We start from the raw sequence: 23,917 nt of genomic DNA on the forward strand, positions 1-23,917 counted from the left end.
GCTCACCAAAAATAAAACTCTACCATAACCTTGACCTTAGAATTTCCAAATTCAAAATCTTACACTAAATAAATTTCTGAATTTGAGCCATGCAGTCTATGATATTTTAATAGGAGCTTAAGAGGATTAAGATTTGGATGCTGAAAGGGGTTCTTGTGTAACAAATGTCTAAAATGGTGGTAGCAGCTTTGGAACAGAGTATTGGATAGAGGCTGGGAGAGTTTTGAGGTGTATGCTAGGAGTATGGACCTAAGAGGATATTCTGCTGAGATCTTAGAATGGGAAAGTCAAATTTGGTTACAAAATGCCTACATTCTGGCTGGCGCCGCTGCTCACTTGGTTAATCCTCCGCCTGTGGCGCCGGCACTCCGGGCTCTAGTCCCGGTTGGGGCGCCGGATTCTGTCCTGGTTGCTCCTCTTCCAGTCCAGCTCTCTGCTGTGGCCCGGGAAGGCAGTGGAGGATGGCTCAAGTGCTTGGGCCCTGCATCCACATGGGAGACCAGGAGGAAGCACCTGGCTCCTGGCTTCAGATCAGTGCAGCGCCAGCCGTGGTGGCCATTTGGGGGGGTGAACCAATGAAAGGAAGACCTTTCTCTCTCTCTCTCTCTCTCTCACTGTCTAACTCTGCCTGTCCAAAAAAAAAAAATGCCTAGATTTCTTTGTGGAAGGTAGAGCTTGAGAACAATGAAGAATTTAGCAGAGGAGCTGTCTAAGCAAAACACTGAAGGTACAGCTTATGTCCTTTTTCTGTTTATAGTAATATAGTAATATGAGAGGAGACAGATGAACTGATAAAAGAAATTGTTAGGCATAAATAAAGAATTTTGAGTTATGGAAAACTTTCCATTTATATGTGTTATAAAAATGAGAAATTTTCTCTGAAAAGAAATTTAAGTAATGTTTGTTTGATAAAGAGATCCTAAGTTTGACTCATGGACTTAGCTATTTCAGCAGAAGTCAGGAATGGAGTTGGGATTTTACTAGCACAAACATTGCCAGCTAGGACTTAAGAGCACAGGAAAATAAAATAACATAAAATAAAGGATAAAATAAAGGAAGGTATCAGAATTCTGCAACTAAGAGACTAGACTTTAGAGCCATTTGGCTACAAACGTGTGTACTATACTTCAAGGAAAGGGAAGAATGAACCCAAAGGCAGTTCAGAGATAATCAGGGCTGCTTTCTTAGTTTCAGAAGTAGTCATTCTATTTTAAGAGAAAAGATGAACTCCAGCCATGGTTGTGGTGATGGGGGATCCCTGAAGCCTCGGAGGTGCAGCTGGAGGCATTGTCACCACTCATCAGAGCCACAGGGCAGGATTGCAACCCCTGTGGATCTGGATGATGTAAAATCAATGAAATCAGGTTACTGTCATCCTTTGAGATACAACTGGGGGCTGATCCTGTGGTGCAGCAGGTTACGCTGTCACCTGTGATGCTCGTATCCCATATGGGCATCAGTTCGAGTCCAGGTTCTCTACTTCTTACACAGCTCCCTTTCAATGTGCCTGGGGAAGCAGCAGAAGATGGACTAAGTGCGTGATACCCTGCACCCATGTGGGTACCCTGCACCTGGGAGAAGTTCCTGGCCTCTGCCTGGCCCATCTCCAGCTGTTGTAGTCATTTGGGGAGTGTAGTTGTAGATGGAAGACCTCTCTCTCTCTCTCTCTCTCTCTCTCTCTCTTTGACATGTGAGGACACAAGAGGGCAACTGTCTGCAAATCAGGAAAAGAGCCCTCATGAGAAACTAAATCTTGCCAGAACTTAGATTTTAGACTTTTCAGTATCCAGAACTATCAGAAAAATGTTTCTTGTTTAGACAACAATTCTGTTTTGTCATAACACTGGAGCTGACTAACACACTGATTGAAAGCAACAATAATGATTAATAAGTAGATTAAATAAAAGGTTATATATTACTGACATAGTAATTCTTATACTTGATATGAGTAACAAATATAAATATGTTGATGTATATAACATACAGATTAAAGCACAGAGCTTTAAATGCATCAGGCAATTTGATAATCAAATAACTAATTAAGAATAAAATCAAGTCATTTGACTTCTCCTGGAAACTTCTATTCATCCTCCAGGCTTCAACTTTCATCACATCTTCTTGAATGAAGTACAGGTATAACCACACACTAATTTAGATAAGCCTATTTTGTGCTATTTTTAAAAATAGAACAATATTTAATTTGCATTTTGGTTTAGCAGTGTTAAGTCCTATCATTTTGGAATCTTATGAGAATAGAAATCTCTCTCTGTCTCTCATTTTCAAGTAGGATCAAGGTAGCCATTGCTTACTAAATTTCAACAAATACTTGTTGAATAGATGAAATTTTAACATGGGTTTCAAATATTTCATTGAAATATATTCAGGGATTTGGAATTGTTGAGAAAACCTATCGTTTATATGTGATGGCTAGTTTCATGACTCAACTTGACAGGATCAATTCCAAGTTAAACATTATTTTTGAGTGTATCTGTGAGGTTGTTTATGGAAAAGATTATTATTTCAATCAGTAGACTGAGTAAAGCCAATGATAGTACCTACTACAGCCCGAGGCTATATGGGACCACTGTCATATATGCAGTCTGTTGTTGATGGAGCAGTAATTACATGACACAAAATAAATTTGTTTTAAATAAAAGAAAATGCTTGCATAAATGAAAATACTTGCAGTTACTCTAGCAGTTGAAACAATTTAATAAGATACAAGCACATTAACACAATACAACATGGAGATATTAAGATATTATGATAAAGAAGTAAAAGTAAATAAAGCTGGTGGCAAGACTGATTGTAGAGTGGAAATATATATGTTTTAATTCATACCTTAATATATATATGTGCAAAAAGTAAATACTGATTAAATACTTTTTAAAAAAAAAGAATATTTTAAAAAATATTTTAGAGGCAGAGAGACAGAGAGAAAGAGACAGATAGGCAGAAATAGAACTTCTATCAGCTGGTTCACTCCCTAAAGTTTCAAGTAGTTGGGGGTCCTGCCTCATACATGGAGACCTGGATTGAGTTCCCAGCTCCTAGCTCCTAGCTTTGATTTCTCAGCTGTACTGAGGAGTAAGTGATACAATGCATATCAAGTACTTAGCAGTGAACCTGGCAAACCGATAGTAAGTAATCCAAAAGTATTGACTAAAGCAATAGAAATAATACTATTATCATAAAGTATATTTATATATGTAGGTAAAGAAAGGAAACAGAGAACAATGGAAACAATGCAAATTGTTAGACTAGTATTGGAAATCATTTCTTTAAAAAATAGTACAATAATGCAATTTAAAACTCTTACATTAAAAAAATCAACTCTGTTGCAATGAAATTTTAGAGCAAGGACTTATCCCATCCCATAAAACATGCCTTTCAAAATTGATTTTCATGCACACACAGATATAACACATACGTACACAAAAATAAAGGCACTACAAGTTTCTGTTTATACAGAATGTGTACAATTTTCTCAATCAGCTGCTTTGAGAAATCCAATTTCTAACCTACAAAGTTGAATTTTTCTATATTATGAAAAAATGTATAAAAGAAGCTATTGTAATGACATGAAAAGCAGATACAAGAGTGCATCTCCAAGAAGCTTGTCATCTTGTAGAAAACCAAGTGTGAAATAACAGGCACTGAAAATGATGTAGGTGACACCATATACAAAACAATTTCTTTAGCCAGCTACTTTTCCTGGCTTCTAATGTCACCAACAGAAATAAATCAAATAAGTGATTCAGGGTACTAATACCTTTGTTGATTTTCAACACTTTACAAAATTCTTATGGATTATTGCAAAAATTTAACAAATCTAGGGCCGGCACTGTGGTGTAACGGATTGAGCAGACATCTGCAACACAGACAGTATGAAGTTCCTGGTTCCTGGCTTCGGTCTGGTCCAGCCCCAGCTGCTGCAGCCATTTAGGGAGTGAACTAGTAGATGGAAGACCTATGTCTCCCAGTCTTTCTCTTCAAATCTTCCTTTCAAATAAATAAAATAAATCTTAAAAGAAAATAATAAATCTAACATATTTACTTGGTAAGTTTGCTATGCAAGTATTTCAACCAAAGGGATTCAAATTGTAATGTGATTTTAACCTCACAACCTATCTGAAGAGTGGCTATATCTGTAATGCTACATATTAGGTAAAAAAAAAATCTTTAATCATAAATTGTATGTGATGTGATTTTAATTCTAAAGCAAGAACCCTTTCCTAGCAATATACTGCCTACACATACAGGAAAAAGAGGCAAATGGAAAATTTATATAAGAAACAACCACAGTGAGGAGTTGTTTCTGCATACAAGAATAAAACATATTTTTTAAAATGAAAAAAAATATCCATGCTATCTAAAAACATGTCATTTTTGGCTGGCGCTATGGTGCAGTGGGTTAACATCCTGGCCTGAAGCGCCAGCATCCCATATGGGCGCTGGTTTGCGACTGGGTTGCTCCACTTCCCATCCAGCTCCCTGCTATGGCCTGGGAAAGCAGTAGAAGGTGACCCAAGTCCTTGGGCACCTGCACCCACGTGGGAGACCCAGAGGAAGCTCCTGGCTCCTGGCTTTGGATCGGCGCAGCTCCGGCCATTGCAGCCAATTGGGAGTGAACCATCAGATGGAAGACCTCTCTCTCTCTCTCTCTCTGCCACTCCTATGTAACTCTGACTTTCAAATAAATAAATAAATCTGTAAAAAAAATTTTCATTTTTCCCTTATGAATTAATCAGTATCCAATATACCTATTTTAGAAGAAATGCATAGAAAGGTCTCTTGGACATACAAAGAAGTTACCCTTGGTTTATTCACTACTATGGAAAGAGGCTTGATTATTTTGAATATAGGAATCAGTTTATTTTAGTCAGTGGACATTACTACCCATGAATAATGGCCTTGATGTGCATTCAAGAAAATTGACTCTTTTCATTTGTTATGTATTTGTGTGCCACATTCTTCCTAAGCCACATGTCATTGTGCTCTCTTTCAGTACTTTTGAACTTGCTGATGTAGATTCATTTTTAATATTAATCATATATCCTTTTATTGTAACATTCATAGATTAGAAAATAAGAATTCTTATAATTCTAAAATAGAGAAATGAACAAAAATTTACTCCTTGCACATTATCAAACATTTCTTTATTCTTATTTCTCTAGTTGCAATTATACTTGCATTTATTTATTCTTTTTTTTAAGATTTATTTATTTATTTAAAGTCAGTTACACAGAGAGAGAAGGAGAGGCAGAGAGAGAAGTCTTCCATCTGTTGGTTCACTCCCCAGCTGGCCACAAGGGCCATAGCTGCACAGATCCAGAGCCAGGAGCCAGGAGATTTTTCCAGGTGCAGGGGCCCTTGGACTTGGGCCTTCTTCTAGTGCTTTCCCAGGCCATAGCAGAGAGCTGGTTTGGAAGTGGAGCAGCTGGCACTGGAACTGGTGCCCATATGGAATGCCGGCACTACAGGCAGTGGTTTCACCCGCTATGCCACAGTGCCAGTCTCTTATTTATTGTTTAAATAAATATTGAACTGTGTGTTTTGGGTGTTGTTCTGGCCACTGAGGATAAAGCAGTGAAAAATCTTCACTCTCATAGAAATACATTTTATTTTGGGTAGTAAGCTAAAAAATAAATGAATAGACATAATGCATTGCTTGTTGAAAGTTGAGTGATGTGAAGAATCATGTAACAACGGAGAAACAAGACCACAAGAGAGATGGGAGAATTGCAAGTTGCAAATGGCATGAGAGAAGAGCTCTGTGAATGAGTCACAGAATGAAATAGAAAGTGAAGAAGTGACATCCATGGCTATCAGTGAGGGCCAAGAGATAAATCTATTAGGTAACTAGAGGAGAGGAAGCAGAGAAAATCTGCTGGGGATGACAGTGGAGATGTAACAGGTGTCTGGATTAAATAAATTGTGAATTTTCTACATTCTGACTTGATTCTGAATATCTTGGGAACCATTGGAGAGTTGTGATCTGACATACGCTTACAGAAACACCCTGAATCCTTTTGAATATAAACTCAAAGAGAGCAAAAAGCAAAGAGAACAAAGAGCAAAAGCAGGGCAACCCATGAGAAGCCTCTGCAATTATCTACCTGCATCAGTAATGGCAAAATTTATTAAAAATGTATGACTTAGGTAAATTTGTGGGGAGCCATTGCACGGCGCCCTAAAGATGGCGCCGGCTCCTTTCCCCCGGAAGGACTGGCGAGAAACAAACATCTCCTAATAAGGAGATGTTTGAGCTCCCTTCCGGCTTCCGCGTTGCTGTACCAATCAATGCTTGCCACTTGGCCGCTTTTGATTGGTGTGCGGATGGCTATAAGAGGGAGGGGAGAAAAAAGGGCGCGAGATTCAAAGTTTGAAAGAGGTTCCTGGATAAACTGCTGGAAGAAGAGTTCGGGTCGTGTCTTCCTTGCTGGTCGAGGGACGCGACATAAATTTAATTTTCTTACACAAAGTTAATGTGCTTGGTTTTAAATATCACCTAAATCTTGAAGTCTTTGCATGAATATCAGTAACTTTCTTTCCTCATTTCAGAGACAACCACTTTTTAAATCTCTAAGTCACTTCCATCCCCATTATATGTTGTTCCTTAGTTCTAAATAACATAGCTTTCATGAAAAGATTTCTAGTCATGGATACTACACTGTCATTCTTCCATGGAAAATGAAGACTTAGCCTTCTCCCTATCCCTTCCCTACAGGCTAACAATCCACACATATTTAAAAACAATAGTTTTTGTTTTTTGTTTTGACATACAGTACCCATTGTTGGTACTACATAGTTTTGACATACAGTACCCATTAGACCATTAATTAGCCCGTTCTATCAATATAGTAAGATTTGGCTAAGTAAATATTCAACATTTGTGTAATTGTGTTTCTTTAATAATTATTTTCTGCTCCAGCATGGAATACACTATGATTCAGTTTAATCCACTTTCTTATAACCTCTTATTGTCTTCTCAAAGTTTACAATTTTCTAGTATGCTTAGCTTTTTATGGACTTGCCAATTATTTGTTCCCCAAATCTTAAGAGAAGTAAAACTCTTTTTGTTTTTCATTTACAATATTATTCTAGTTTTTTGAGTCATTGTGGGTTTATTATTACACTAACATAACTTTCTGCATTTCTGGGAGTAGGTGTTTTCAAGGAAATGCTTTTGATTTTGGAAACTATTTGGATAACTAGCTGTTAGGGCACCCATTTTTCACTTTGGAGTACTTGGTTGTATTTCCAGATCTGGTTATTGGATGTAGCTCCTTCTTAGTGCTGGCCATGGGACAAGGTAATGGCTCATGTAATTTGTCTCCTGACACCCTTATGGGAGACCTGGATGGTGTTCCCAGGTTCTGACCCTGGGCCCTGCTCACCCCTTGTCACTGGGGGCATTTGGGTGGTCAAACAACAAAAGGGAACTCCTAGCCCACCTCCTCATTTCAAACTAATAAATAAAATTTTTAAATATTTCTGAATTTGATAGTCTGGTAGGTTTGTAATCACTTGTTGGTCTGTGTTACAGTTTTTAATCTCCTTGCACCTTAATATGTTACATGCACATGGTATTTAAGAGTTCACTGTGGACCAATGCCATGGCTCAATAGGCTAAACCTCCGCCTGCGGCGCGGGCACACCGGGTTCTAGTCCTGGTCGGGGCGCTGGATTCTGTCCCTGTTGCTCCTCTTCCAGTCCAGCTCTCTGCTGTGGTCCTGGAGTGCAGCGGAGGATGGCCCAAGTGCTTGGGTCCTGCACCCACATGGGAGACCAGGAGAAGCAGCTGGCTCCTGGCTTCGGATCAGCGGGGTGCACCGGCCGCAGTGCGCAGGCCGAAGCAGCCATCTGCGGGGTGAACCAACGGAAAAGGATGACCTTTCTCTCTGTCTCTCTCTCTCTCACGGTCCACTTTGCCTGTCAAAAATAAATAAATAAATAAATAAAAGCATTCACTGTGGTTTTAAGTATGGCTAGAACAAACTTTCTGAATAAACACATGCTAGACACACACACATACACACATACATATACAAAATACCATTTTCTTATATCTTTAATAATGTATGTAGGGTGAATTTGGTTATATACAGAGCTAATAAAGCAAATACTCATTTTAAAAAGTGAAATTAGTTATTATTTCTTACTGTTATATCACAAGTCATATAGGATTACAAAGTAAAGAAATGCTACTTTTAAATTAAAAAATAAATTCTGTGCAATAATGGCATTACTATATTTTAATATTTAATGATCAAAACTTTCCTTTTTTCTTTTCCTGTTTCTTTTTGTTTTCTCTTTCCTTCCTTTCTAGCTCTGTGTGCTATGTGTGCTTCTGGTAACGTGTATGCAGTACTTTACATGTAACTATTTAACTACAAGGTTGGCAGGTGGGACTTGTAGTGTTTAGCAGTTTCTGTGGTAAATCAATCCAGTTGTAGCTGGTATCAAGCTATCAACCTCAAATCACTTTGGAAAACAGAGTTGTGAAGAAATGAATAAAACTGACACTTGTGAGCAAATGAGATGCAGTTCTTTAACAGTTATCATGCCAGGTAGCTTTTAGATGTTTGCTACTTTGTTGTTTGTATTTCATCTTTTGAAGTTTTTACTGTTATTTAAGAATTTCATTGTTCTCAGGCACAAAGAATTTTTTCATTTTTTATCTGCTTTTGTGTATAAAAATTTTTTTATCTTGCCTCTACTATCATGTAGCTTATTCATGCATATATTCTTCCAGTAGTGTTATATCCACCTGTAACTTACTGAGATACGAGGTATGGTGTATTTAACTTTATATATTTAAACATTACTATCCCATCAACATTTACTGAATAATTCTTCATCTAATAATTTAAAATACTAAGTTTATTTATTCCTCATTTTTATGTTAATTGGACTACTCTGTGTTTTCTTTATTTCTCTGTTTACTTATTCTTGCATTGGCACTGAACTATTTTAAAATCTTGAGGTTTATAGCATAATTTACTATCTAGTTATAATGTATCCTGTGTTCTTTCTTTTCTGAGTTATTTTTACTATTCTAACTACATTTTTTCTAATGATATTATATTTTCCAATGATACCATATTTCCATTCATAGTCATGAAAGCCTGCATAATGTATTCATCCTTTTATGTGTCTTTGTGGAATTATATACCTCTAATTATATATATTCTAGACATAATTGGTTAGCTATCCCAGACATTATATTGTTTATTTTATTGCTACTTCAATTTTTTCTGTTTATTTTGTCTTATTATTATATATGAGTTTTAGGTATAATTCGTAGTATAGACAGGTATAAGTTTCCAAAAATTTGTTCTTAAAATATTAAAACAAGTTAACTTTTTAGCTAATTTACTCACAATTTCTCAGTATGAAATACTATCATTTGTAAATAATTGTCACTTTTTCCTTTTCTTTTCTAACCTTTTTTTTTCTTATTTTTCTGATGTTAATGCATTGGTAAGAACATCATATTCAATATTGTGGATAAGAAGGCACATCTACATTCGATAATTTTATTTACTGAGTCATTGATTTATTCATCCCATTCAATTAGCTTTAAGTGCATACTTTATTTTTGAAAATGACATTTAGGTTTCACTACTGTGATGACCAATTTTTTACGCCAACTTAAAGATTGCCCAGTTGGTTGAGTAAAACACTACATCTGGATGTGTCTGTAAGCATGTCTCTGCAAAACAGCTTCAGGGTCAGAAGACTCAGTAGAGGAGACTCCTCCCCCTCACCTATTGGACAGTGAATCATAATATCCTTTGAGGTCTCAGATGGAACAAACCAGGCAGGAAGAGGGTGAATTCTCTCTGTCCTTGAGCTCTGGAATCTATTTTCTCTGGATCTTGAACTATGGACTTCCTGGTTCTCAAACATTCAAATTCAGATGGGATTACCCCATTGGCTCTCCTAGTACTCCAGCTTGTAGATAGCAGATCCTGGAGGATTTCTCAACCTCCATAATCATGTAAGCCAGTTCCTGTTATAAACATTCTCTTCAGGGTAGGCGCTTGGAGGAGGGGTTAAGATGCCGGTATCACTTATTGGAGTGCCTGAGTACAAGTGCTAGCTTCGCTCTTGATTGTAGCTTCCTGCTAATGTGCACACTTCTACCTTTTGTTTTCATTAGTTCAATTTTTTAGATTCCATATATAAATGGCAACATGAAGTATTTTGTTTGTTTTTTTTCACTTAACATAATGTTCTCTAAGTTTATCCATGCTGTTGCAAGTGGCAGGATTTCTTTTTTTCCAAAGGTGATTAACATTCCATTTATATATATATATATATGTATATATATGTTTTTATATAATACATATGTTTATATATAATACATATGTTTATCTGTAATACATTTATAAGTGTCACATTGTCTTTATGTATTGATTCATTGATGAGCCATTAGCCTCCTCCACCATATCTTGGCCATTATAATAAGAGTGAAATGAACATGGTTCAAATAACTTTTCAAGCTATTGATTTCACTTCTCTTGGATATTTACCCAAATGTGAGATAGTAAGATCACATGGTAGGTCTTTTTTAACTTTTTCATCATTATTATTATTGATATTATTATTTGATATCATTATTAGTTGATATTTGATAATTTGATCAATATTATACATTGTTAATAATTATCAATGTTATTCTGCATAATGCATGTAGCAATTTACACTCCACTTGACAGGGTACAAAGGTTCCCTTCCCCCCTTTGTACTTGCCAACACTTGCTATTTTTTGTTGTTTTGATTACAGCTATTTTAAGAGCTGTGAGTTGATATCTCCTTATACTTTTTGTTTTTAATTTTCCTAGTTTTTTTTAAAAGTTATTTATTTATTTGAAAGTCAGTTACACACACAGAGAGAGAGAAGGAGAAGCAGAGAGAGAAAGAGAGAGGTCTTGCATCCGTTAGTTCACTCCCCAATTGGCTGCAACTGCGGGAGATGTACTGATCTGAAGCTAGGACCCAGGAGCCTCTTCCAGGTCTCCCATACAGGTGCAGGGTCCCAAACACTTGGGTCATCTTCTCCTGCTTTCCAAGGCCGTAGCAGAGAGCTGTATCAAAAGTGGAGCAGCTAGGACTTGAACCAGCACCCATATGGGATGACGGCACTGCGGGTGGGAGCTTTATCCACTATGCCACAACATTGGCTCCTCCCTAGTTATTCGTGATGATTACCTTCTCATGTCCTTCTCATCCATTTGCATGTCGTCTTCTGAGAAATGCCTACTCAAGTCCTTAGCCCAATTTTTAATTGTCTTTTTTTTTAACTATTGAGTTTTTGGAAATTTCTTTTGGATTTTGGAAATGAACCATTAATACTTATAATTATTGTGGACTAATACCAAATTTTGGAAGATTCATCATTACTTAAGATTTCAATTTTCCCTCAACTTTGGATATCTTTGTTTTAATAAACATTTTAAAAGTTTTATTTAATTTGAAAGAATGACACAAAGAGGAAGAGGCAGAGAGGGAGAACTCTTTCATCTACTTATTCACTTCGCAAAAGCCCACAACAGCTGAGGCTGAGCAAGGTTGAAGCCAGGATCCTGGAACCCAGTCTTGGGGGGGAGGGTGTCTCAGTTGAGGTCCCAGGACCCAAGCACTTAAGCTATTGTCTGCTGCCTTTCAAATCACCTTAGCGGGAATGCTGGATCAAAAACAGAGTATCCTCACATCAGTTGTAGGCATCCCTAGTGCCTACACTTACCCCCAGTTTTTGCTGTCTTGTTTGGACATCAAGGATTTGTACACATATTTAGCAAGTGTATTCTATTAGTGCCTTATGATAACTTTATATAAATGAGATGGCTGATGTACAAAATAAACACATTTTAATTGTGAATATATGGGGCCAAATTGCTATCCGGGGAAATTATATCAATTTAAAGATTGAATGGTGCAATTAATACTAGGTGATACTTCCTATTGAGAAACAGTTGCCCTCATCTAATTTTACAATCAATCTCTTTTTATGTAATATTTGATTCTGATTAAGTTTATAGTATAGATCATTTTAACTTTTCAGAATGTTATTAATATTCTAGTTTCTGTACAGTTGGAAAGAAAATGAGCTTCACATTGCAAAACAAAATTGATAGACAAGTACTTAAAATTTCCCTTTAAAAACTTATATACTGTCTCAAACTAAGGAAGAATATTCCTCAACACTGGTGATTTCAAAACTGGAGAGCCATATATCTCTTTGATTAGAAATGCAACTTACTTTATATATCAACATAGTTTGGGATAGGATGATTTTAATTTTTCATGTAACACCAAAATTCTATCATTATAACTATTTAGAAATGTATAGCTTACCATGATGAATTTTGATGTGGTGAAAACATCATTCTTTATTCAACGTGTGGATGACTCTTCTCAGGCGTTATGTGTGCATTTCATTCGTAGCCTCTCATTTCCCCTTTTTGTGATTTGGTTAGAGAAGAAAGGTGACCTGAACTTTAATTATTTTCAAGTTTATTATTATGACTTTTAACATGCAACAGACTAGTATGATTGTACACTACTTTTAAAGAGAAAAACAGATTTTTTCCTGAATAAATCATGGTCAAAATATGACAAAAAATGAGCTTCTCATAAATGAACTGCGATAAATCATGTTTCAACTATGAAGGAGACAAACAGTGTCATCCTCGCCTTTTCCTAGTCAAGTACAGCACTTATTTCATGAGAAAAGTAATTACCTCGGTGACATTAAAGGCCCATTTTAATAATATTACAAGTCTTCTTTAGGTCTTTTCCAGCTGTGTTCCATTTGCAGCATTTTTTACATTCATGCACTGAAATGGAACTTAACTTCAGATAGCATGTGATGCACATTTCATTTTATGTTGTCCTTGAGAATATGCAAAGACATAGCAATAGAAGTGTTGATGGACCTCTATTCAAACTAACTCCTAGATCAGATTTCAATTAACTTCTCTTCTTTTCTGTATTTACTTCTCAAGCACTTATTCTCAAGAATAATATGTATTTACTTCCGTATTTATTCTCAAGAATACTTTTGGACTTGCATACATTTCTATATGTGATTGTTTTACAATATTTTGATACAAAAATTAGTTCTTTGTTTAAATTTTCAGAATTATTATTTCAATGTGACAATTTATGCTTATTCTGTCTGAAACAAAAGTAGAACCAAATGAAAAAGATCACTATTGCTACACAAATAATCAGCTTCACTTCAAAAATGAAGGGGGATTTTAGATTTTGCTTTGTGAACATACAGTGTTATATTTCTTTCATGAACCTATCCCTTATCTGTCTAGTTTTCTACAGGTTTCACCAATATTTACAAACTGGTGCTCAGGCTATACACTATACCTTAGCCAGAGTGGACTCTGCCAGGTCACAAGTAATTCATGTTGCTCATGAATGGGTCTTGCTAAGAACAATAACTGTAATCATGATTTTTTAAAATGTATTGGTCTTTAAAGACTTGCATGAACAAAAGATAACATAAAAGTCAGAGTATCCAAGTACCACAAAACATTACTGGTAAATTGATTGATGAATGTCAATAGTTCAGTGAGTATTTAAGACTAAATATTTCATAAGAAACTTGAAATTCTCTGAATTTCTATAGCTCATATATGAAAGAAATTTGATGTTTCCTTAAGTTTGACAACAATCCTAAGGTTTCTTTGATTTTACTAATTTTGAGTCATAAAGCTGAGATAAATTTTTCCAAAGTATTAGTATTAATTTCTTTTGGCCAACTTTTCTAACAGAAAAGCTTAATTACTTTTAAGAAATGATATCACAAAGTTGTTGTCAAATGAGACATATTTCAAAGGTAAATCAGCTAATGATTATAAAAATCAGTGATGAGGCCAGTGCTGTGCCATAGCAGATTAAGCCTCTGGTGTCCCTGTGTGTGCCAGTTTCTATCCAGCTCCCTGCTGATGGCCTGGGAAAGCAGCAGAAAATGGTTTAAGTGCTTGGACCCACATGGGATACCTGGAAGAAGCTCCTGGCTCCTGGCTTTGGATCTACCCAGATTTCTGTTGCAGCCATTTGGGGAATGAATTAGTGGATAGAAGACCTCTCTTTATGTCTCTTCCTCTCTGTAACTCTGCCTCTCAAACAGATAAGCAAATTTTTTAAAAAACAGTGATAGTATTAGAGTTTGTAAATACTGTGAATTTACCATTCTGTATTTAGAGATTATATGCTGACTAAAGTGTTTTGGTGTTCTCCTCATCTTGACAAAACTTTAGAGAGGCTTCTTCCTGACTATAGGCCCCTGACCTCCAATTTCTTAGAGCCTTTACTTTAGAAAATCTGCAGTTGTGACCTCAGAATCAACCCTTAAGGCTTCGTGGTCTGGCTGAAAGGCCTGTGAGAGCATCTCAGGCATGGAAAGCCAAGACTCTGTGGCAAAAAATATCCTACATGAAGGATCTCTCTGAATGAGACCCCAGGGGAAAGAAGGGACCATCAAAGAAGGATGTACTTTTCTCTGAAGGGAGGAGAGAATTTCCACTTTGCTAATGGCCTTGTCCAAATACTGATGGAGTCTGTGGTCACAAAAGGCTTCCATAGCCTTGGCAGCTCAGGCAACAGCCTCAGGTGATCACTGATGTAATAAATAAGAGTGTCAATTGTTAAATAAACAACAGAAGTCACCATGTACTTACTCCCCATGTAGGACCTCTGTCCTTAATGACTTGTACTATGAGAATTAACTGCAAAACTTGATCTCAAAATGTACTTTATATGTTGTATATGTGTGTGGGTGCAAGCTGTTTAAATCTTTACTTAGCATAGAGTTGTTCCTCTGTATATAAAGTTAAACTAAAAGTGAACCATAATGAAAAATTGGACGGGAGAGGGAGTAGGAGGTGGGACAGGAGTTGCAGTGGGAGGGTGGGTGTGGGGAAAAGAACCACTATATTCCTTAAGTTGTACCTATGAAAAATGCATTCATTAAATAAAAGCTTTAAAAAAAAAAAGGGAAAATCTGCAGCTGTAAATTCTTTCTCTGCTCCTTTTAGAGATAAACTACCCCCAGGAATGTCTTTCTCAAGGACCTGCGAACCATTCCTTTGAAAGAAACACAGGTACCCTTTCTCTCTCAGCCTCTGCAGAGGGTAAGAGCCTAAATTCTGAAAGCAACAATTAGCCAACACAGATGACCTCATTACATTAACCAAAACCCAAGTCCTTCAACAATTTCTCCTTAATTCTGTTGTTGGTTCTAACGGAGTTGTGTTCAGTCCCTCCAGTTTTGCAATATTCTTGTCCCATGGTAATAATCTTAGTCTTTCTTGTCATTTTTAACAAGTGTTTAGTTTATAATTTTTTTCTTTGAATCACACCCTTCAAGTTTTCAAAAATGTGTCATTTCTTGCAACTGTGTTCTCTTCTCAACTAAAGTCACCTTTGTACGTAATTTGTATTTGTACTTTTTTTTTTTTTAAAGAATAATGTCCTTCAGTTTTGTCAGCTCCAGACTCCAAAAAACTAGATTCCTCTTTCTTTCCTCTTGATTATCAGCCTAATATCAAGTATCAGAGAATATATTTGAGGGCTGGCATTGCAGTGCAGCATCCCATGTGAGCATTGGCTCAAGTCCTGGCTGCTCTATTTCTGAACAAGATCTTTGTTAAGACTACTAAAAGATGTTTGTCTCCATCTCTCTCTCCCTCTTCAACTCTGCCTTTCAAATAAATAAAATAATTCTTCAATGCCTTTATTCAACATCCACTCAAGTTTTTTTATATATTCATTTACTAAAGTACAGCCAATTTACAGAAGATTAATTCTCCTCATTTGTGGAAATATTCTATGATCCTTCAACTGGAATTATGTCTTATGTCTTTTTCCTCCTAAGCTTCCTACTGTTGCTACTATTTTAGTAATAAAAGTTTATTAGCCTACCAATTAATAGAACTATTTCTACAGTTCCCCACTTTTACAGTAGAGATTTAAATTTTTAGACTGCAACACACTTATGTTATTAGTAATCACCTCATTACCTAAAACAGTAGATGTAAAAATATATGTGGAATTAAATTGCTGCAACACGAATTTCTTTGATTTAATTTGAAATTTGATTCTCGTCAAAGAAATACTGAAGACTCTCCCAAGATAATAAGCTACTTGAGAGCAAAAGTCATAATAGAAGAAAGAATATTCATGAGATCCTGTCATGTATCTTAGGGAGATAACCTTCGTGACAGGTCAAAATTGAGTTATATTTTTTCTCTTTCTTTGAAGATTTCCATGACATTGGATAGCCAGAGATAAACTTATTTATTTATTGGTATGTTGAATATTCTCTTAACTCTATGATTTCCCTACAAAATAGAAATTTATGAGGTGATAGGCACTGTTCTTACTGGCCTCTTCTTCCTCAAGCCTGGTATAGGACTTTTCACATAATGAGGTACCTGATAATGCTTAAGGAGAAAAAGGAAAAGATGAAAGAAGGGAAGAGGGAAATAAGAAGAAAAAAGGATGAGGGCATAAGAGAGAGAGAGAGAGAGGGAGGGAGAGAGAGATAGAGCGAGTGAGAAAGGTAGTAACCGAAAGTAATTCGATTTGCCCTCATCTTTGTGAGATTCTAATGCAGTGATCTCTTTTTCGGTAGCAATGTCTCCCATTAGAAGACCAAGAACCAGCTGCACAGAATACTCAGTTTTGCCTTCAATTAAGATGCCAAAAAAAAAAAAAAAAAATGTAAGCACTAATGAAGACTATGAATCATTTCCCTTTTCAATGTAAATTACACAGCAATCAGCATAAATGAGTGTAGTGTAAGACGTATAAAGAAGTTGCCTTAAAAACCCTACAAACCTTTTCCTCCCACACTCTTCAGTTGCATGTATACTACTGCAAATGTTTCCTTTGTAAACTGAAGCACTTCTCTTTAGCTAGGACACAATATAAGCAAACACAATTTGCCTACTCACAAATGCGTTTGCAAACCTCTTTTTCCTATTATTTACATGTGTTCTTTTCTAGTAGAAAAAATGTACTTATTGTAATAAAAATATTATAAAATACACATTTATTTTATAAAATTTAAAGGAACAAAAAGTAAACTAAACTAGTCCTGAAGTTCAGCTGAGAAAATCGTCACACAGGATGCTTTTATGATTACGCTAAAGTACCGGCAGTGGAGACGTAGAGAAACAGAATCATGATGGGTACGGATTTTATTTTTCACATACTGATGGCATATTATAATGGGTTAGAAGTGAATGGTGGACTCTTTTCCCTGCAGCCTCCGAGGCGACAAGCTGGTTCAAAATGAAGCTGAATATCCCCTTCCCCTCTGGCTGCCGGAAACTCATTAGAGTGGACGATGAATGCAAGCTTCGGACTTTTTATGAGAAGCATAGGGCCACAGAAGTTGCTGCCGAAGCTCTGGGTGAAGAATGAAAGGCTTATGTGCTCTGAATCGGTGGTGGCAATGACAAACAAGGGTTTCCCATGAAGCAAGGTGATGTCCTGAGCCAAGGCGAGGGTCCGCCTCCTGCTGAGTAAGGGGAACTGGAGAAAGAAAGCACTTATCTGTTCTGGGCTGTATTGTCGATGCTGATTTGAGTGTTCTCAACTTGATTATTTGTGAAAAAATGAAGAGAAAGCTATCCCTAGATTGACTGATACCACGGTGCCTCATTGCCTGGGTCCTAAAAGAGTCAGCAGAATTCGTTCGCAAACATTTCAATCTCTCTAAAGAAGATGATGTATGCCAGTATGTTGTAAGAAAGCCCTTAATCAAAGGTAAGAAGCCCAGTACCAAAGCACCCAAGATTCCAAGTGTCCTCAACACAAATGCCAGGCATATTGTTCTGAAGAAACAGCGTACTAAGGACAAGGAAGAGGCTGCAGAATATGGCGCACTTTTGGCCAAGAGAATGAAGGAGGCCAAAGGAAAATGGCAGGAACAGATTGCCAAGAGATACGGGCTGTCTCTGAGCACGTCTGCTTCAAAATCTGAGTCCAGCCAAAAATAAGGTTTAATAACAACAAATAAATAACTGGGTTTCAGATCTCCAATACATAAATGAATAAATCAATCAATCAGGAAATGGTAGAATTAGAATCAAGGTTAGCTGTCTCAGTCTGCTCGGACAGTTATAATAAAATGTAGGTCAAGTGGCTTTTTACAATAGTCATTCAAGTTTGGATTCTGGGAAGGCTGAGATGATAGGCGCTGGCCTTGTTGAGAGCCTCTTTCTGGTCTGCAGAAGTTTGCCCGCCTTCCCATTGCCGATTCATGTGGCAGAGAGAGATCTGCTCTCTGTCTTATCATAGGAAACTGATCTCTGCATGTAAACTCTACCTTCATGTTCTCAGCTAAACCCAATTCCCTGCCAAAAGTCCCACCTCTAGATCTCACTGCAAGAGGTTTAGGGTTTGAACACATAAATTGCAGGGAGGGAAAGACAAATATTCCTCCATTACAATGGTCCTTGCATAGATGGCCACTGCACTTGAGTTTATGTAGGAAGTTTCTTTTATGGAAAGGAACAAGTTTGGGAACACGTCAAGAGTTCCATTTTTGGGGATGGGAGTGTCTAATATTAAAGGTGCCTATTATAAATTGAAGTTAGTATGTCACTTGACACTCTTAGGCAAAACTATCAAGCTGGTCTTTTCAAATTGGTTGAAAGGCGGTGAGTTTTGGCTCAAATGCTTGGCTCCCTCCCACCCATGTGGGAAACCTGGATTGAGTTCTTTGGTCCTGGTTTTGGTGTAGCCCAGCCCAGCTATTACAAGCATTTGGGCAGTGAATCAGCAGATGGAAGATACCTCTAGCTTCTGTCTCTCTGCATTTCAAATAAAATTAAAATAAATTATTATACTTTTTTAAATGATAGGAGCTAATACAAGACAATATTTTGTATTTGAACCTGCTCAAATTTCAGAATTTGGCATCTGAAACACAGGGAAGCTATCTTTCATTCAGCTACCTTTTTTTTTAAAGCATCTATTTCCCATCTGACAGTCATTTCACTTTGAATGCTAATGTCCCTTTCTGGCTTTTCTAAAATATTGTAATTTAAACATTGAGAGAATGTGTGTAATATTCAAGATATGAGTATATAACTGAGTTTCTGGAGAGATATTTTTCCCTTGATACTTGAGAGCTCATTTCATATTTGTGGAATAACTGGCTTTTATGGAGCTACATATTTCTTCATATGAGAAAATAGATTATATATATAATATATACACACATATATATTTATATATATACACACATCCATATATATATATATATTTCTTCCAAAGAAATAAATTCCACAGGAATGTACTGTTATCTGGTGTCTGAAGAGAGGGGCTGAATTTAAATAAATGGCCATTTGTCAAATATGATGGTTGTTTATTTGTAATCAGATTCACAAATCAATATCAATATACTTATTGCACATCAAATGGCAGAGTAAGTCTCATGAAACTGTGGGAACTTCCTATACTTCAGAGTGTCCATTATTGTAGACTGTTGAGATATTTGTATAAAAAATGTTTTCCATTTTTGATTTCTCAACTATCTCTAATTTTGGATTATTTGATGATGTCATAGCCCAGTGTCTGTGATATCTGAATTGATTACTGAGGAAAAACACCACGGTGAGAGTGTGCATATGAAACTGAAGGAACAGCCTGCTGATTACACAGAAGAAAATTTCTATTTACATGCAAATATCTTTGTAATCAGCAGTGAGAGGAAAGGAAATGCATGAGAATCTAAAGCATTTAGTTTTGTAAGAGTTCCAGCTTTCCCTAGACCCTACCTCAGAAGACATTCCCTGATATTAACGACATAGCTTAGCTCATTTAACACAATTTTATATTTTTTGAAAAAATACATATTAATGAATCTTCTCTCAGTTCTTTCTCAGTGAAGCTCTTACATTTTTGGATTATCTCTGGTTACATATTTTCTAGTCAATATTGTAGTTTTAGATAACAGCTTTTTAGAATGAATGCTTAAGTCTTACTTTTGTTCTCTTAAAAGGGAATACTACTGACTGCCCAAGTTATTCTTGGGTTTAATTAAAACAATGCATCATGGGGCTGGCACTGTGGGGTAAGCCATCACTTGAGATGCCAACATTCCGTATCAGAGTACTGGTTCTAGTCCCAGACACTACACTTCCCACCCAGATTCCTGTTGATGCATCTGCTCAAGGCAGCAGCAGATGGCCTAACTGCTAGGACCCTGACGCCCATGTGGGAGATCAGTTCCTGGCTTATATCTTCAGCCTGACTCTGAAGTTGTGGCCGTTTGAGGGAATGAACCAGTAGATGAAAGATCTCTTTCCATCTCTCCTTTTCTCTGTCACTGTGCTGTTAGAATAAATAATACTTAACTCAAATGCTGCATATTTTAGTACTTCTCTGAATGCTTGCTTTATCTCTTAAATACTCAAAAGTGATGACATTCATGTCCTTTAATTATTTTAAGTTCTTTAAACTTATTTATTTGAAAGTCAAAGAGAGGGAGAGGTTAGTTTCCCATTCACTGGTTCTTTCCTCCAAGTGCCCAGAAAAGCTAGGGTTGGGCCAGGCCAAACTCAGAAGCCAAAACCTCGGGTTTCCAACATGGGTGGCAGGGACTCGAGTACTTGAGCCAACATCTGATGCTTCCCAGGGTGTACATTAGCAGGAATTTGGAAATGGGAGCTGAACCTGGTCTTAAACTCATGCATTCTAATAGGGAAGATGGTGTCCCAAGTGGCATCTTCTTCACTGCTAACCCAAATGCTCAACCCATTTTGTTTGCTTTTGAATAAGCCTGAAATGATGTCTCAGCTCATGTGATCATAAGAAACTCTGTAAGGAAAATGATATTTCATGCCTATGATTTTATAAGCGGTTTAGTGCAATTGGTAATAAGCTATAATGTTAGCACAAATCTAAGATTTAAAAACTGGAGGTTCATAAACATTTAGAGGGAATTGATTTCTTATAAGTAATATTGTCACAGGAAAAAATGTCAATTGAGCATAATTTTAGTTTAAAAAGTGAAATCCTGAGAAAAATTTCAGGTTCTACTTAGAAAATTAGCAGATTCATTCTTTTGTCAACCATCATTACATGTGATCATTAATCTACATTTCCTTGACTCAAAATAATATAAGATGGATATATTACTTGTATGAGATTTGAAGAACCATGTGCTAAAGAAGATTAGAAAGGTAAGATTTTTGATGAAAGCAGTTGCTGTAGTGTGATGATACTTGGGGGTTGTACAGAAGTTCTCAGAGTGGTTCAGGATACCTTTCTGGGAGTCCATGGGATAAAACATATTTTCATGTAATAGCAGATTCAACAAATGCTGCTGCCAATTGGATACTCACATACAAAAAATGTAAACATGGCACGTACCTTACACTAAGATTAATTCTAAGTGGGTCATAGAGCTAAAAGCAAGCACTAAACTGCAAAACTCTTAAACAGAGAAGTAAATTGGAATGAGCATGAGTTAAGCTATGACTTCCTAGATATAATACCAAAAGCACAGAGCACAAAAATTTCACAAGTTGAACTTAATCAAAATTTTTAAAAATTATGTTTCAAAGGACACTAAAAAGAAATTGGAAAGATAAAGTAACATAGGAAAAATGTGTACAAATCACATTTCTGATTTTAGAAAACTGCATTAGGATTTTCTAGTGAAGCAGAACAAGATATATAAATAAATATAGAGACAGAAATTTATTTTAAGGAATTGGTACAAGTGATTATAGAGAATTGATGAGTCCAAAATCTGCAGAGTATGCTGGAAACCAGAGAATAGTTACAATCTGTATCCAAAGACAGGCTGCCAACAGAATTCCTTCTTAGTGGAGATTAATATTTGTTCAAACAAGACCTTCAGTTAATTGGATGACTTTAGTTGACATGAAGGAGGGTAATGTTTATCAAGTTCCATCTATTTAAATGTTAATCTCATCTCAAAAATATCTTCACCGAAGTATTGAGAATAATGTTTGACCAAATATCTGGGAACCAGTTATCCTGCCGCATTGACACAAAAAATTAGCCATCATGACTTCTTTGCAAAATATCCAGAGTTCTTGCAATTCAACAGTGTTAAGACACATAACTCAATTGAAAAAGGGACAAAGGGTTTGAATACACAATTCTTTGAAGGATATATATAAATAAATAACAAGTGCATGAAAAGATGCTCAACATTATCAATGATTATGAAAAATAAGTCAGAATCATGAAATACTAGTGCTTATCCACTGAACTGTCTCAAATAAAGGAAAACGACAGTAACAAGTATTGGTGAAAATATGGATAAATTGGAACCCTTAAGCATTGCTGATGGAAATGCAAAATGGTTAAGCTGCTATGGAAAACATTTTGCCACTCCTGGAGATGCTAAACATAGAGTAACCAGAGAGTTGGCAATTCTCCTCCTATGCATCTAAGAGAAGTAAAACTACTATGTGTCCAAGCAATATCTTGTGTACTAATGTTCATATTAGAGTTATCCTTAATAGAGAAAAAGCAGAGAAAACCTTAATGTCCAACAACTAATGAATGAATAAACATGAGGTATAGCCACAAAGGGACACATTAGTTTGCAAACAAACTAAAAGGAATTAAGACTGAAAGAATCCAGTCACAAATCAAATGTCTTAGAATATTATTTAGGTAAAATGATCAGAGTAGGAAAGTCTATATAGATAGAAAGAGAAATAGTAGTTTGAAGGTGCTGTATAAGGGAGATCAGAGCAACAGGTCACAAGTGTAGTTTCTTTTTTTGCATTGATGAAATATTCTGTAATTAGATTATAGTTATTATTATATAACTTACTAAATATACAGAAAAGCAATGAATTTTATCCGTAAACAAGTAAATTTCTGATTGTAAAGTTGTAAAATTGATATTAGCATATAAGTTAAATTTCCTCTTACTTTTTAAAAAATAGAATTTTCCAGAGACAATGTAACATGTGATATCACAACAGATTAATGATGGATCAGATATACAGATTTTAATGACTTCTAAATCAAATAATAGTGAGATTTGCAAAACATAAAACAATGATTTGGAAAATGTAAAAAAAAATCTTGAGAAACATTTTTCACAAAATATGTTACTTTTTTTAACATCTATGTATTTTTATTATGTTTAAATACATCAATAAATAAGTATATTCAAAATGTTCTAAGTTTTAATTTCTAATACAAATAAATACCTAAAGTTATACTTTACATAAACAAAAACTCTTAGGATTCTTTAATAAATTTTAAGAGTAGAAATAGATTCTGAAAGAAAAATGTCAGAAGACTGTGGGAGTAAGTTAATGAACACGCATAATTGGTTGAGGTAGTGCACCAGAGTGTCACCTTCCTAGGTAGCATGCTGTGAGTGAAAACGGAGTATAAATTGCACTGTAGGGAAATCCTCTTTTTCTCATATATTATGATGAATAAATATTGCAATGAAGTTTTCTGGTGATTACAGAAGCATAAATATAGGAAAGGGGAAATTATTATTTAGTTTAGCTTAGCTTTTGTTCGGTTTTACTTTGTAAATGAACATAAGGCAACTGAGCAAAAAGATTGCCATTTTCAGAACTCTTTGTCTCTGTGAAATCTCTCTGTGAAATAGTTGATGGTAAGGAAACACTTTGGAAATGAGCCCATGGTAGTTGTCTTTTGTGATCAAAGAGCATTTTACTCAGAGACATACAAAAGAGCATATTTCAAGGAGTACAACTCCAAACAAGAAGAGGGATATTTTCTGAGAAACAGAACTAAGTTTAGTCAAAACACACACACACACAGGCACACACACACACATTCAACAAAGAAATACTCAGGAATACATCCATACATTGGCTAGAAATACATAGCAGAAGGAAGA

The 23,917-nt window shown here is 36.0% G+C and overlaps 1 pseudogene; it reads left to right on the plus strand.

Moving 5' to 3' along the window:
* The window catches only part of LOC149123533 (small ribosomal subunit protein eS6 pseudogene), a 78,953-nt pseudogene extending 60,918 nt beyond the window's left edge, over positions 1–18,035 (plus strand).
* The last annotated feature ends 5,882 nt before the right edge of the window (positions 18,036–23,917 follow it).

This window comes from Oryctolagus cuniculus, chromosome 11, assembly GCF_051225735.1.
Source record: "Oryctolagus cuniculus isolate XC-2025 breed Fujian yellow rabbit chromosome 11, ASM5122573v1, whole genome shotgun sequence".
In the NCBI taxonomy this organism is placed as follows: Eukaryota; Metazoa; Chordata; class Mammalia; order Lagomorpha; family Leporidae; genus Oryctolagus; species Oryctolagus cuniculus.